At 40.1% G+C, this 13,016-nt stretch overlaps 1 long non-coding RNA gene across 1 annotated transcript; it reads left to right on the top strand.

Moving 5' to 3' along the window:
• Positions 1–108: 108 nt before the first annotated feature.
• LOC144377904 (uncharacterized) lies at positions 109–12,630 on the top strand. Its single transcript, XR_013439179.1, has 3 exons — positions 109–1,108; positions 6,091–6,225; positions 6,703–12,630. It is a non-coding gene; the product is annotated as an uncharacterized LOC144377904 (long non-coding RNA).
• Positions 12,631–13,016: the final 386 nt, after the last annotated feature.

The following is a 13,016-nucleotide window of genomic DNA, read 5'->3' as shown; positions in this document are numbered from 1 at the left end:
CTTAAAGACTTATATACCTGGAAAATATGAACACATTTAATATATAAAGAAGAGTAATAGTACCACAATTACATTGATGTTTTTATATTAATCAAGTTTAACTCTTAAAGAAATAAAATATTACAATATTGCAAAATAAAAGTTGTTGTTTAACCATAGCTGTATAATCCTTAATTCCTTCAAGATTGCTTGCTCAAAAAACTTACATATATAACCAACTTACACAAACCTTCTTTATCACTTACTCAAACCCTCTTATTTACTTAATCATTTAGATTTTCTGATCCAGAAACACCTTTTTTCCCTTCTATTAAATCCATACCTAGAACCTTCTCTTTCCCATCTGTTAACTCCTTCTTTATTAACACTTTGAAACAATCCTTGTAAATGTCTGAATTTAGGCAAATTATTCCACTTTAAAAGAGATATTGTGTTATTTCGAGTACACAATTAATCACATCTGTTTACCACTTCGTGAAAACATATACGGTGTTTGAGTATATAGAATTATACTGTTGTAGGGATGAACAAGGCAAGGCACCTAAGACAGTACTGAAGACAGGGAAACAGTTTTATTTGGTTGCAGCCAGCTTCAGAGGGCACAGCTTCTGCTGTAATCAATTAATCCCCTGAACCCTGAGTTCAGGTAATTTCAGAATTTTATATCCAACATGTAAGGGGAGGGGCTCAGAAGTTCACAGTCTGCAGAAGTTCACAAAAAGCAGGTTTTTTTTTCCCCCCTGTTCTGGGCAAGTTAACCCTTCAAGGACACCTGAGAATGGGAGAGCTTTTTCTTCCCTTTCTTTCCTCCCTCTGCCAGCTGTTACCATGGAGCCCTGTTGGTAACTTCCCTTATCTTAGAAATGTAGACAACACTGTGAAACCCAGCTCAAGGCCTTATTTACTTATTTCTACAAACTACTATACTGGATGAATGTTTGTGAAAAACTAGTAAGGGGGTGTCTAGCTTTTGGAGTGCTGATTTTTCCCAGTGGCCAAGTAAAACAGGGCAACATGAAAAGAGGAAATGTACCTACATTAAACTTCTTTGTAGAGATTCTTTTTGCTGACAGTCCTAAAATCAACCATGGTGAAGATTCTGGAGAAGGTCAGTTAAGACTTTTCTGTGGGCTGGGTAGAAAGGGGGAAGACGAAAGGTGTGGCTGAGAGCAGCTCTAGTGGATCTGAGAATGAGGAAGGAGATGAAAAAGAATAATGGGAAAGAGGTTTGGGATTTTCCCTAGCAAGGAAAACCTGAGCAATAGAACAGGCAGAGCAGAGGGGAGGAAGGGAGCGAATATCCCCCAAAGCCTATAAGGGATTTTAAATTCTTAGTAACCTGTTTTCAGATTACTTTAAAGGCCATTTTCACCAGAACCTGGATAGGGGTCTGGGGGCTCCCCTCAACTAGTTTGAGCTTTGGGTTAGCTGGTAAGAGGGCCTGGTGGGACCAGGTGTGGGCACTGACAGGAGGAGAGAGGAGTGAGTGGGGGAAGGGATAACTTCAGTACCTGTTAACTCAGCAAGGGGGCAACGGTTCGAGGAAGGGCAGTAGTTTGGGTTTTTGACCTAGTAGTTGGAGGGAAGAAAGCAGGTTGTTGAGGCGGGGGTGACGGTTGAGGGGCTGGGGCAGAAGGTTGAGGGTGAGGACCTATTTGAGCCGGACCATAGGGTGGAGGTTCATCAGCAGTGTCAAAAGTAGTGGATGAGCTTGTAGGAGGGGAAGATTGGGGATCAGTGGTTGGGTTGGGGGGTTGGTGTGCAAGCTAGAAGAATTTGTAGAGGTTTGCAAGAGGTGCAGAGAGCAGGATTGGATTAGAGCAAGAAGAAAGCTTGGATATAGGGGTTCTTTACCCAGTTTTTTTCAAACGCTCACAGTAATTGTAAAGATCCCTTAGAATGGAGGGATCCAGAGACCCAAAAGGGGGCCATTTGCTTTGATTGTCTAGGGATAAGTGGGCCAATCCTGGGTGCTATATTTGATCAATTTGGGGGGTTTGATGTCTGGTGTCAAGGAGAGGGTTTTGAGCTTATCTAAGAGGCACTATAAGGGAGAGTCAAACGGCAGAAAGGATGCATTACCCATGTCGCAAAAGTAATATAAGGGAGAGAGAAGGGGATGCAAAAGTAGTATAAGGGAGGGGGAAGAAACTGATTTATTGGCAAAAGGGGTGTCCCACTAGAGCCCCAAATCAGGAGAGCCTAGTGGCAAGTTCGAGCTGCAGAGATTGGTTGTCACCGAATCCTGACTGTCGAGGCTCCTGTCCTGGACAGGGCCGTAGCCATGGGAGACCTTGGCCAAGGCTTTTAGGGACCCCTCCTGGAGAGGCCGGGGACTCCCAGGGCCAGAAAGAGGAGAGAGAGAGAGAGAGAGGAAGGGGAAGAGAGAGGAAGGGGAGGGTAAGCGTATCTCTAGCGGCTGAGTCTTAAAGGTGCGAGGACAAGGACTTTATGAGAGCCACCGAAACCGTGAAGGTCTGGGTGGGGTGTGATGTTCAGCTCTGTTATGTGTTCCCGGAGGTTACACAGTCCTTTGATAGTGACTTACAAAGCCTGTGCTGGGGAAGGGGAAGGGAGATAATTTTGAGTCTAAGAGTCGAATCTGCCCAAGGAAGGAGTCCCTGAGGGCTACTGTGCCCTTAAAGGCTGTGGTGGGGTGTTTTCCTCCCCGCAGGAGGGCGAAGAGGTTTGCCAGACAATCAATGGTCAAATCCTCGGGACACCACCATTGGGTTTAGGACTCCAGGGAGGGGAAACTCACCAATCGAAGGCCAGTGGTGGATGTAGTTCTGACAGTCGAGAAAATGGGTTCAGGTCATCTGGTGAGTGGCACTTCTGAAGGAAGAGGGACCCAAAGGTGGGTTTTAACCCCCTTCCCGAGTTTCGGCACCAATGAAAGGAAAGTGACCACAACATTCGGAGTGACCAAGAGATCTTTATTGCAGCAGTGCAAAAGAAGAAAAAAAAGAGAGAGACAAAGAGAAGAAAGAGAGAGCAAAAGCAAGGGAAGAAAGAGAGAGCAAGAGCAAGAGAGAGGGGCCTGGCAGGAGGGAGTTTTTATAACCAAAATCTGATGGGGTCTCTGGGTGTGCAAGCTGCCTTGTTGGTGTACAGTGATTGGATCATACAGTAGTGTCATCTTATGCCTTTAGGCATACGGGGCAGAGGCTAGAGGTGGGTTTCTGTTGCACCAAACTGGTGGGGGTCGAGTGTTCAGCCTTCAGTGGGGTTGAGTGTTCAGATTTGATGCAAACAGGTGATAAAGGACCAGACAGAGGGGGGGTTTGAGTTGTGGGTTACCCTGCAACTAACATTCGTTCAGCCTGCCCTGCAGACAACAAATCCTAACGACAACCTTATGAAGTAGATACTATTACTGCCCTCCTTTTACAGTTTAAAACCCTGAAGCACAGAGAGGCCAGTTAATTTTCCCAGGAGTAATAAAACTAATAGGTGGTAGAACCTGTCTGACTCCAGTTCAAGCTCTTATCTATTAATCTGGCCACCTACAGGAAGTTGTAGGTGGGTTAGCTGCATTCCCAGTGACAGCAATAATAACCAGGATCTTCAGAGTACTCTGTCGGCTCAAGAATAATCAATATAATAGTCATTTAGGAAATGTTTTAAGTCCCCACTCTGCATTCTATGAGGTTCAAAGGACAAAGGTGAATGAGATATGGTCTGAACACTACAGAAATACCCAGTTCAGAGGACACTTTTTTTAAACTTTTTTTTTTAGTTATAGATTCACACAATATCATTATTTTTTTATGTGGTGCTGAGGATCGAACCCAGTGCCTCAAGCTTGCTAGGCGAGTATTCTCTGAGCCACAACCCCAGTCCCCAGAGGGCAGTTTTTATACTGAATATACCAACAGGGCCAAGCGTGGCATGTTTTATCCCTTTGTTTGAATTACAAAAGGGTATCCCACTTTCTGGAGTGATAGTCCCATACCAAATAATGTAGAATACTACAGTAACTGGATCTTACCTCCATTTTCTCAGAAGAGTTCCTTCTATGCTGTGTGAAAACTAAACAGTAGTATCATGTAGCATCCCCAGTTCTATAGTTCATGCCCAAATTATAGCTTGTTAGAAAAATACACACACACACACACACACACACACACACACACACACACACATATATATATATATATATAATTTTTTTTTAAGTTTTGGTTTTATTTTTTGCAGTGCTGGGAATTAAACCCAGGGTCTTGCTCATGCTAAGTAACTACTTTACCACTAAGCCAGACCCCAGCCCTGGAAACCTATTTGTTAAAAGATAGGTCTGAGAGTATCAGAATCCTAGAATTTTCAAAACCACAAATTCATTTGTAAGAAAATACAGGAGTAGTAGCTGAATATTTTAATATTTCATATTAATCATGAAGCTAGGGGAAAGTGATATGTATATCATAAACAGGGACTTGTGGAAATGTTACTAAGATTGGCTTTGGGAGGCTGTTCCATGCTTACACATTCCAGCCAGGAACACTTCACATGTGCTCATAAAGCTGCATTTGTCATGAGCGTACAGACCATGTTCGTCAATCCCTGATACCATCTTCCACGACAAAGACACTAAACATTTAGGGCACTCCCACGGTTATAAAATAGTCTTAATGATTAAGTAAGTGCATTAACATGTCATCACTCTTACCCTCAAAATGAAGTACGCTCAGGAAGACAATGTATAATGCAAGACATATATGATATGTGCCAAGTATATGGTGCTGAAATATGGATTTTAGAAATTAAGGGAGGGAAACAGGTGACTTGTTACATTCAGGAGAAAGAGAGAAAGGGAGTGTGTTTTGAGCCAGTTCTTGAAGGGCACTCCAAAGAGAAAGCAGGCAGTGGGAAGGGCAGCTAGTATGTTCCAAACAAGAGGAACGATGTGATGTAAGTAAGGGAGGCAACACTCAGGGCAAATAGTGGATTTAAAGATTATCAGTAATAGTAGCTGGACACAGTGGCGTGTGCCTGTCATTCAGCACTTGGGAGACTGAGGCGGGAGGATTCAGGAATTTGAGACTAGCCTGGGCATTAGGGTAAGACCCCATCTCAGAAAAAGGAAGGAAGGAAAGGTGGAGGAGGGAAAGAGAGAAGAGGGAGAGAAAATCAGAGTATCTGTATGATGAGAACAGTAGACATAATAACAATGGTTGACTATGGTAAGCTCTATTTTCCCAAAATGAATACAAGAAAGAGTAATATTCTCAGTCCCACATGCTCTTCCAGAACCTTCTAGGTCACATCAAATGTCAATGTCTCTTTCCTACCTCTTAATCTGGGTCGTTTACATAAGACCAACCAGGAGAGTACAGAGGAAGTGATATTTGTGACTTCCAAGGCTAGGTCATTTAAGGATACAGCTTCTGCCCAGCTCTCTCTTAGGATTTTCACCTTCCAATCCCTGACACCATCATCAACAACAAAAACAATAAACATTTAGGGCACTTTGAACCCAGTCACCATGTTTGAGGGAGCCTTGGCCACATAGGCCACATGTAGGTGTTCCAGTACACAGCCCCAGCTAAGGTGTCAGCTGACAATAGAACCAACCAAGACTCAGAAGTACGTTAACCTTCAAGTGATTCCAGCCTTCAAGACTTTGCAATTCCAGCTGAGGCTCCAGATTTCGTGGATAGCCATCCCTGCTATTCCCTATCCAAATTCCCACCCCACATAATATCTGAACATAACAACCAGTTGTTTCAGGACAAAAATTTTGGGAGCAATTGGTGACATAGACAAAGTAACTCGGCAGTAACATTAATTGAATAATTAACCCATACTACTATGATTGATTCTTTATATCTTATATCAGTCATGTCTATGCAACAAACCACTCCCAACCTCAGTAGCTTTAAAAATAGTGTGTTTTTTTTCGTATTATAGTTCACATATTTGTGAGTATTACTGAGGTTGCTGGCCAAGGCTAGTCTCACTTGTATGTTTCAGTGTTGGCTAGGAGATCTGCTCAAGGATGGATTTGGCTAGGGTGTGTGAGCTTAGATCTGCTCTGGGTTTCTCATCCACCTTTTAGAGCAAACAGGCTTGACAGGATGTCATTTTTCATAGAGAAGCAGAAGCACAAGAATGACAATGGAAAAATAGAATTCTTCTTGAGGCCCAGACTTAAAAAATGGCACAGCACCACTTCTGCCACATTCCACAGGACAAACCAAGTCATCTGGCTAAACCCAGATTAAAGAGGTAAGAAAACAGATTCCACCTATCTAGTATTCTACAAAGTCATAGACAAAGAGCACGCACATAGGAAGGGGGAAAGAACTGGCCATTAATTCAATCTATCACATATTTAGTCTTCATAAGCATCAAATAAGTATCATTAGTATTCCCATTTTTCTTATAAATAATTCATCCAAGAGCACAGCACCCTCTCCCACCTCTTCCCTAGTCCCCAGAACATTTTCTGTGTCTGTCTCAGACACTTGTGATCTGTTTTCAATACTCTTTTTCTATAAGATTCTCTAAGCTTGCCTTTCACTCATTGCCCTGACTGAATCCAGTTGTCCCCTAAGAATCCTGCTTGCCCTGCAGCCCCCTCAAAGGGATGCCCTTTTTTTATTATATGATATCTTTCTGGATTTAAAGAGAAGAGATAAGATCGGTATCCTCCCCATTTCCTGTTATAGCTACATAAATTTTTCTCCTTCCTTCAAATTGTAGATCCAGGTTTACATTACCAGACACTTCAGCACCAAATATTGTCGTCCCATTGACCTCCAAGTCTTCCCTCATTTGATGAAGATTTTAGCAGCTGGCTCTCTGTTTTCCCTTCATCCCCACCCTGTCAGCCTTTCTGATGTGTAATCAAACTAATAATGAGTGTGGGAAGGTGGTGATGTGGATCAAGGTGTTTGATTGACTCCTGGATTGTGGTGGGCTTGAGTGGGAACCCCCTGTGCAAGGTAGCCCAGTTGCTAGGGTGATGCCAACCTGAGAAAACTGTGCAAAGGCTGAGTTAAGACACTAGGTCTCATGGATAGAGGATTCTGAGGATAGCAAGATAACCATAATGCCTCGTCAGCACGGTGACCTTCAAGCCTGCCTGCTTTGCAGAAATTTTCCCACAAATAACCTTCTGATTATAAAACCTATCTAATAAACAAGTGGATCTAGCTCTGAGTCACTGTTCTCAACCAGAGATCAGTTTCCCACTTGATCCCACTCTTCTCTCTTAAGGTTTGTGTGTCTTTCTTAATTGCTCATCACCCCTCAATGGTATCTGAATTCATAGTGGTGCCGGTTGCCCCAAATGAGGACACTGAGTTCCTTGGCCTCCTCAACTCTGATGATTTTTTCTTTCTCTCACTTCAGCTGCCCATTCCTGTGGTCATACCTTGACCAATAATTATAGTACTTGTTCCAAGAACCCCACTTTCTGACCACCATCCCTTTCAAGTGGTCTCCTCTAACACCTCAATTTTTTATTATTTCATAACAATTTCCGATTCAATTAGTCTCTTCTTTTCTTCATTATCACCCATGGGAAGTTAAAAGAAATTCCCATTTATCCCCTGAGGTTCAACAGTCTATTATCATGGTACCTCCTTTAGGTCGGGGAACAATGACCCAGGAGCTGCTCACATCACATCTCACAACACATTGGATCAAACTAAATCACAGATGCAGAGAGGTCCAAAAAGTCTTTTTACTAGTTAAGATCAGTGCTGTGGTCTGAACATATCCCCTGAAATTCACACTTTGGAAACTTAATCCCCAGTGCAACAGTGTTAGTAAACGGCAAGTTCTGGGAGGTTTTTATGTTATGAGGGTTCTGGTCTCAAGAACAGATGACCGTAATAAAGGGGCTTACGGGAAGCAATTCACCTTTTCTGTCCCTTCTACTATGTGAGGGCACAGCCTTGCTCCCTGCTGGAGAATGTGATAAAAAGGTGCCAACCTGAAAGTAAAGACCAGGCTCTTACCAGGTACTGAACTTTCTGGTGCGTTGATCTTGGACTATCAGCCTCCACAACTAGAAGAAATAAGATTCTATTCTTGATAAATCACCCAGACTCAAGTATTTTGTTATAGCAGCACAAATGGACTAAAAAAACCAGCTAAAATCTGGGGCAGTCTATTATTAAAGAAAAAGGAAATATGAATGTTTTGGAGGATGTTTAACCACATTAGTTAAGCTCAAAATACCACATATTCTATTTCTCCCCACAAATATCTGAGACCAAAGAAAAGCAGGTGACCATGATAATGCATCCTTAAATATAAAATGAATAATTTCTTGTAATGTCTATTTTGTACCTTCTCTTTTCTCAAAACTCCAACAACCTCTTACCATTCCTTATACTAAACTCTCACATATTAATTGTCCTTTGTGCTTTTCATTTAAAAAAAAAATGAAAACAATCATAGGAACTTTCTTCTCCTGACACCGCAAAATTTGCTAACCTAGCTACTTATTCCCAGCATGAAGTCTAACTTTCTTTGCATTCTTCTCTCCTTTTACAGTACACAGAAGCCCCCTATTCCTAGCAAAGGCAAACATCTTGTCCTAGGCTTGGGACTTTGAGTCTTTCTCAAAGAAAAATACAAAAATAAGCAATGTATCCTGTACCACGTGTTTTGCTTTTCTGTTGGATTATTCTCATCAGCTTGGAAATGGTCTCTAATAAATCCTACCTTCACAAAAGCACTTGAGAAGAGGGCAGAGTAGGAAGCACCTGGAATCTGTCTCCCAGCGTTGACAACAACTGCACTGGCAGAATCTGTATTATGTAACTACTTTGGAACTCTGGGGCCTATTGAAGGCTTGAGATTTCAGGGAAAGGCTTAGATGGTAAATTGCAGTTGATTTTGGTCATTTTCAGCTCCTAGTGCAGTAAGTTTTCCACCCCCACCCCCTCCCTGGGCCCTTTGGCAGGCAGCCATGCACTTCCAGGAGCAGCTCATAGGAGCTCATAGGAGTAAGGGTATGGGAAAAAGGACACTGTCCTCCAAATATCAGGGATATGTGCTCCCATCACTGACTGCTGTCTCTGCAAGGGTTCAAACAGGCAATGGCCATATTGTTGCAACGTCACCCTCCTGTGAGCTCTTCCCCCTCAGCTGAAGTAACTTCCAGAGGATTAAAAGAACCTGTGCCTTCCTTGGCTGCCTTCATTTCTCTTTTTCCCCTTTTGGGAGCTAGACGTTAAAGACTAAGGCATTCAAAATCAATCGCATATATAGAGGAAATTAGAAAGTCATTATGCATGCCCAGGGAAAGGCACAGGCTCAGAAAAGACCTGAAAGGACCTTAATACCTTGCTCAGACAGCAAACTCCAGGAAGAAAGAGACTCTGATTTCTAGAGTAAACATATTAATAGATTCAAATGTCCAGTTTTCAACAAAAGAAATCACAGGGCATACAAAGAAACAGGAGAGTATGACCAATACAAAGGAAAACAGTTAACAGAGACAGTCCCTGAAGCCAGGTGCAGTGGCTCATGCCTGTAATCCCAGTGACTGAAGTCCTGAGGCAGGAGAATTGCAAAGACCAGCCTCAACAATTTATCGAGACCCTGTCTCAAATAAAATAAAATAAAATAAAATAAAATAAAATAAAATAAAATAAAATAAAAAGGAATGGAGATTTAGCTCAGTGGTAAAGTGACCGTGGGTTCAATCTCCAGTACAAAAAAAAAAGAAAGAAAATGAAGAAAAAAATAGAGGAAAGTGTGGATAAGTCAAGAAAATAATGTACATCCAAAATGGAAATATTAATAAACAGAAAATCTAAAAAGAAACCAACAAGATATTCTGGAGCCTAAAAGTACAACAGAGGGCTGGGGCTGTAGCTTACCAGTGAAACGATTACCTAGCACATGTGAGGCACTGGGTTCAATCCTCAGCATCAAATAAAAATAAATAAATAAAATAAAGGTATTCAACTACAACTAAAAAATATTTTTAAAAAACACAACAGAAATGAAAAACCTACTAGAGGGATTTGAAGGCAGATTTGGGCATGCAGAAGAGTAGGTGAACTTAAAAACAGGACAATAAAAATTATGAAGTATAAGGAACAGAAAGAAAAAGGACTGAATAAAATTGAACAGAGCCTATGGGATCTAGAAGATTCCATCAAGCAGACCAATGTATACACTGTAGGAGTTTCAGAATCAGTAGAAATCAATAAAGGAGCAGAGAGAATATTTGAAGAAACAATGGCTGAGAGATACGAATATAAACATCTAACAAACTCCCACTAGGATCAACTGAAAGAGACCCATGCCAAGACATTACAATCAAAATGTCAAAAGTCAAAGAGAGAATCTGAAAGCAACAAGAGAGAAAAGCAATTCATCCCATTATAAGAGGTAATAAGATTATCAGCAGACTTCTCAACTTTTGAAGCCAAAAGGCAGTGGGGCTGGTACATTTAATTGCTAAGGGAAGTGGTCTTGAGTGCCTGGTGGGGTTCTATCAAGAAGCCTATGTTTGACAAAACTGACTTCCAGAAGTGAGGAAGAAATTAAGACATTCCTAACGTCCCTAAGTTTTGTTTACCGAGCTTTTGTTATCCTTATATATTCTCTGTAAGAGAAGGATATAAGTAGTAAATCAAAGACATATGAAGAAGGCCAGGCATGGTGGTACATGCCTGTAATCCCAGTAGTTCGGGAGGCTGAGGCAGGAGGATCACACATTCAAAGCCAGCCTCAGCAACTTAGTGAAGCCCTAAAGAATCTAGCAAGACCTTATCTCAAAAAAAAAAAAAAAATGATCTCCATAAGTAAGTACATGGTAAACACAAAAGCTAGTTTTGAGGACATTATTTTAAATGAAATAAACCAAGCAAAGAAAGACAAATACCACATGATCTCACTTATATGTGGAATCTAAAACAGTTGAACTCATAAAAGCAGAGACTGGAATGATATTTACCCGGGGCTTGGGAGAGGGATGGTTTTTTTGGTGGTGTTGCTGCAAAACAATCATAATGTGTAAGTTAATTAGTCAACAATATATATTTCAAAATAGAATATTTATATAAAAATGTGCAATTTGATTTGTCAATTAAAATAAGTAAATATAAATTTAAAGCTAATATTATTATAACAATCTTTTGTACCTTTACATTCTGTTTTCTCTATGATTTGAGAGATTAATATATTAAAAAGAATTATTAGGTCCTAACTAATGCAACAGGCAAGGAAAGGAAATAAAATATACAGATTGGTAAGGAAGAAATAAAATTGTCTTTGTAGATGACATGATTATCTATGTAGAAAATTTGAAAGAATTGATTAAAAAAACTTCAGAAATTAATCTGAAATTATAGTACCATTGTAGAATACCAGGTTAATATACAAGAGTCAATCACTTTCATATATACCATAAACAATAGAATTTGAAATTAAAAACACAATACCATGCACATTAACACCCAAACATGAAATACTTAGGTATAAATTTAACAAAATATGTATAAGATCTATACATGTAAGCTACAGAACTTTAATGAAAGCAATCAAATAACTAAATAAACTGAGAGAGATTCCATGTTCATGGATAGGAAGACTCAATGTTTTTAAGATAGCAGATGTCTTCCTAACCTGATCTATAGATTAAGTGCATTCTAAATCAAAGTCCTACCAAGGTACTTTGTGAATATAAACAAACTGATCCTAAAGTTTATATGGAGAGGCAAACATCAAAACAAACAAACCGAAAACCAAAATAGTCAACAAAATATTGAAATAGAAGAACAAAGTTGAGAAACTAACATCATCCAACTTCAAGACGTACTAAAAAGCTACAGTAATGAAGGCAATATGGTATTGGAAGAAGAACAGAACAATAAAATAAAATGGATAGTCCAGAAGTAGACCGACATAATATAGTCAGCTGATCTTTAAGAAAGGGTAGAGAGGAAAGCAATAAAATGAAGCAAAGATAGTCTTTTCAACAAATGGTGGTGAAACAATGACATACACATTTTAAAAAAGGAGGGAAAGAAAGGGGGGATCATGAACTGAAATTAAATTTCACGCATACATAACTTTGTCAGTATAAACCCAACTACTGTTTGTAACTTATATAAAGCTCTAAGAAAAAAAGAAAGCTTGCTCTAAGAAAAAAAGGAACTAGATACAGGTTTTACACTTCACACCCTTAATAAGAATTAACTCAAAATGAATCACAGGCCTAAATATAAAATTCAACACCATAAAACTCAAAGATAATGTCAGAGAAAATCAACATGACCTTGGGTTTGATTACTTTTTAGTTGCAATAATAATGGCACAATTCATAAAAGAAAGAATGGATAACCAAGATTTATTTAAAATAAAAACTATTCTCTATGAAAGACACTATTTAGAAAATGAAAGACAAATTGGGAGAAAACATTTATAGAAGACATATCAGATAAAGCTTGATATCTAATATATGCAAACAATTCTTAAAACTCCACAATAAGAATACAGACAACTGGGGCTGGGGATGTGGCTCAAGCGGTAGCGCGCTCGCCTGGCATGTGTGTGGCCCGGGTTCGATCCTCAGCACCACATACCAACAAAGATGTTGTGTCCGCCGAGAACTAAAAAATAAATATTAAAAAATTCTCTCTCTCTCTCTCTCCCTCTCTCCCTCTCTCCCTCTCTCCCTCTCTCCCTCTCTCTCTCTCTCTCTCTCTCTCTCTCTCTCTCCTCTCTCACTCTCTCTTAAAAAAAAAGAAAAAAAATTAAAAAAAAAAAGAATACAGACAACTGGTTTTAAAATTGAGCCAAACACTTAAAGAAACACCATCATAGAAGATATGCAGATGGCAAATAATCATATGAAAGACATGCTCCACACCATCTTTGTTCAGGGAAATGCATATTAAAACAACAATGAAGGGGCTAGGGATGTTGCTCAAGCAGTAGTGCGCCCAGTCTAGCATGCCCGAGGCCTGGGTTCGATCCTCAGCACCACATACAAACAAAGATGTTGTGTCTGCCAAAAAACTAAGAAATAAAATATTAAAATTCTC

Source organism: Ictidomys tridecemlineatus, chromosome 5 (genome assembly GCF_052094955.1).
Source record: "Ictidomys tridecemlineatus isolate mIctTri1 chromosome 5, mIctTri1.hap1, whole genome shotgun sequence".
Lineage (NCBI taxonomy): Eukaryota > Metazoa > Chordata > Mammalia > Rodentia > Sciuridae > Ictidomys > Ictidomys tridecemlineatus.
The sequence above is the reverse complement of the archived record's forward strand: the minus strand, read 5'-3'. Positions and strand labels throughout refer to the sequence as shown.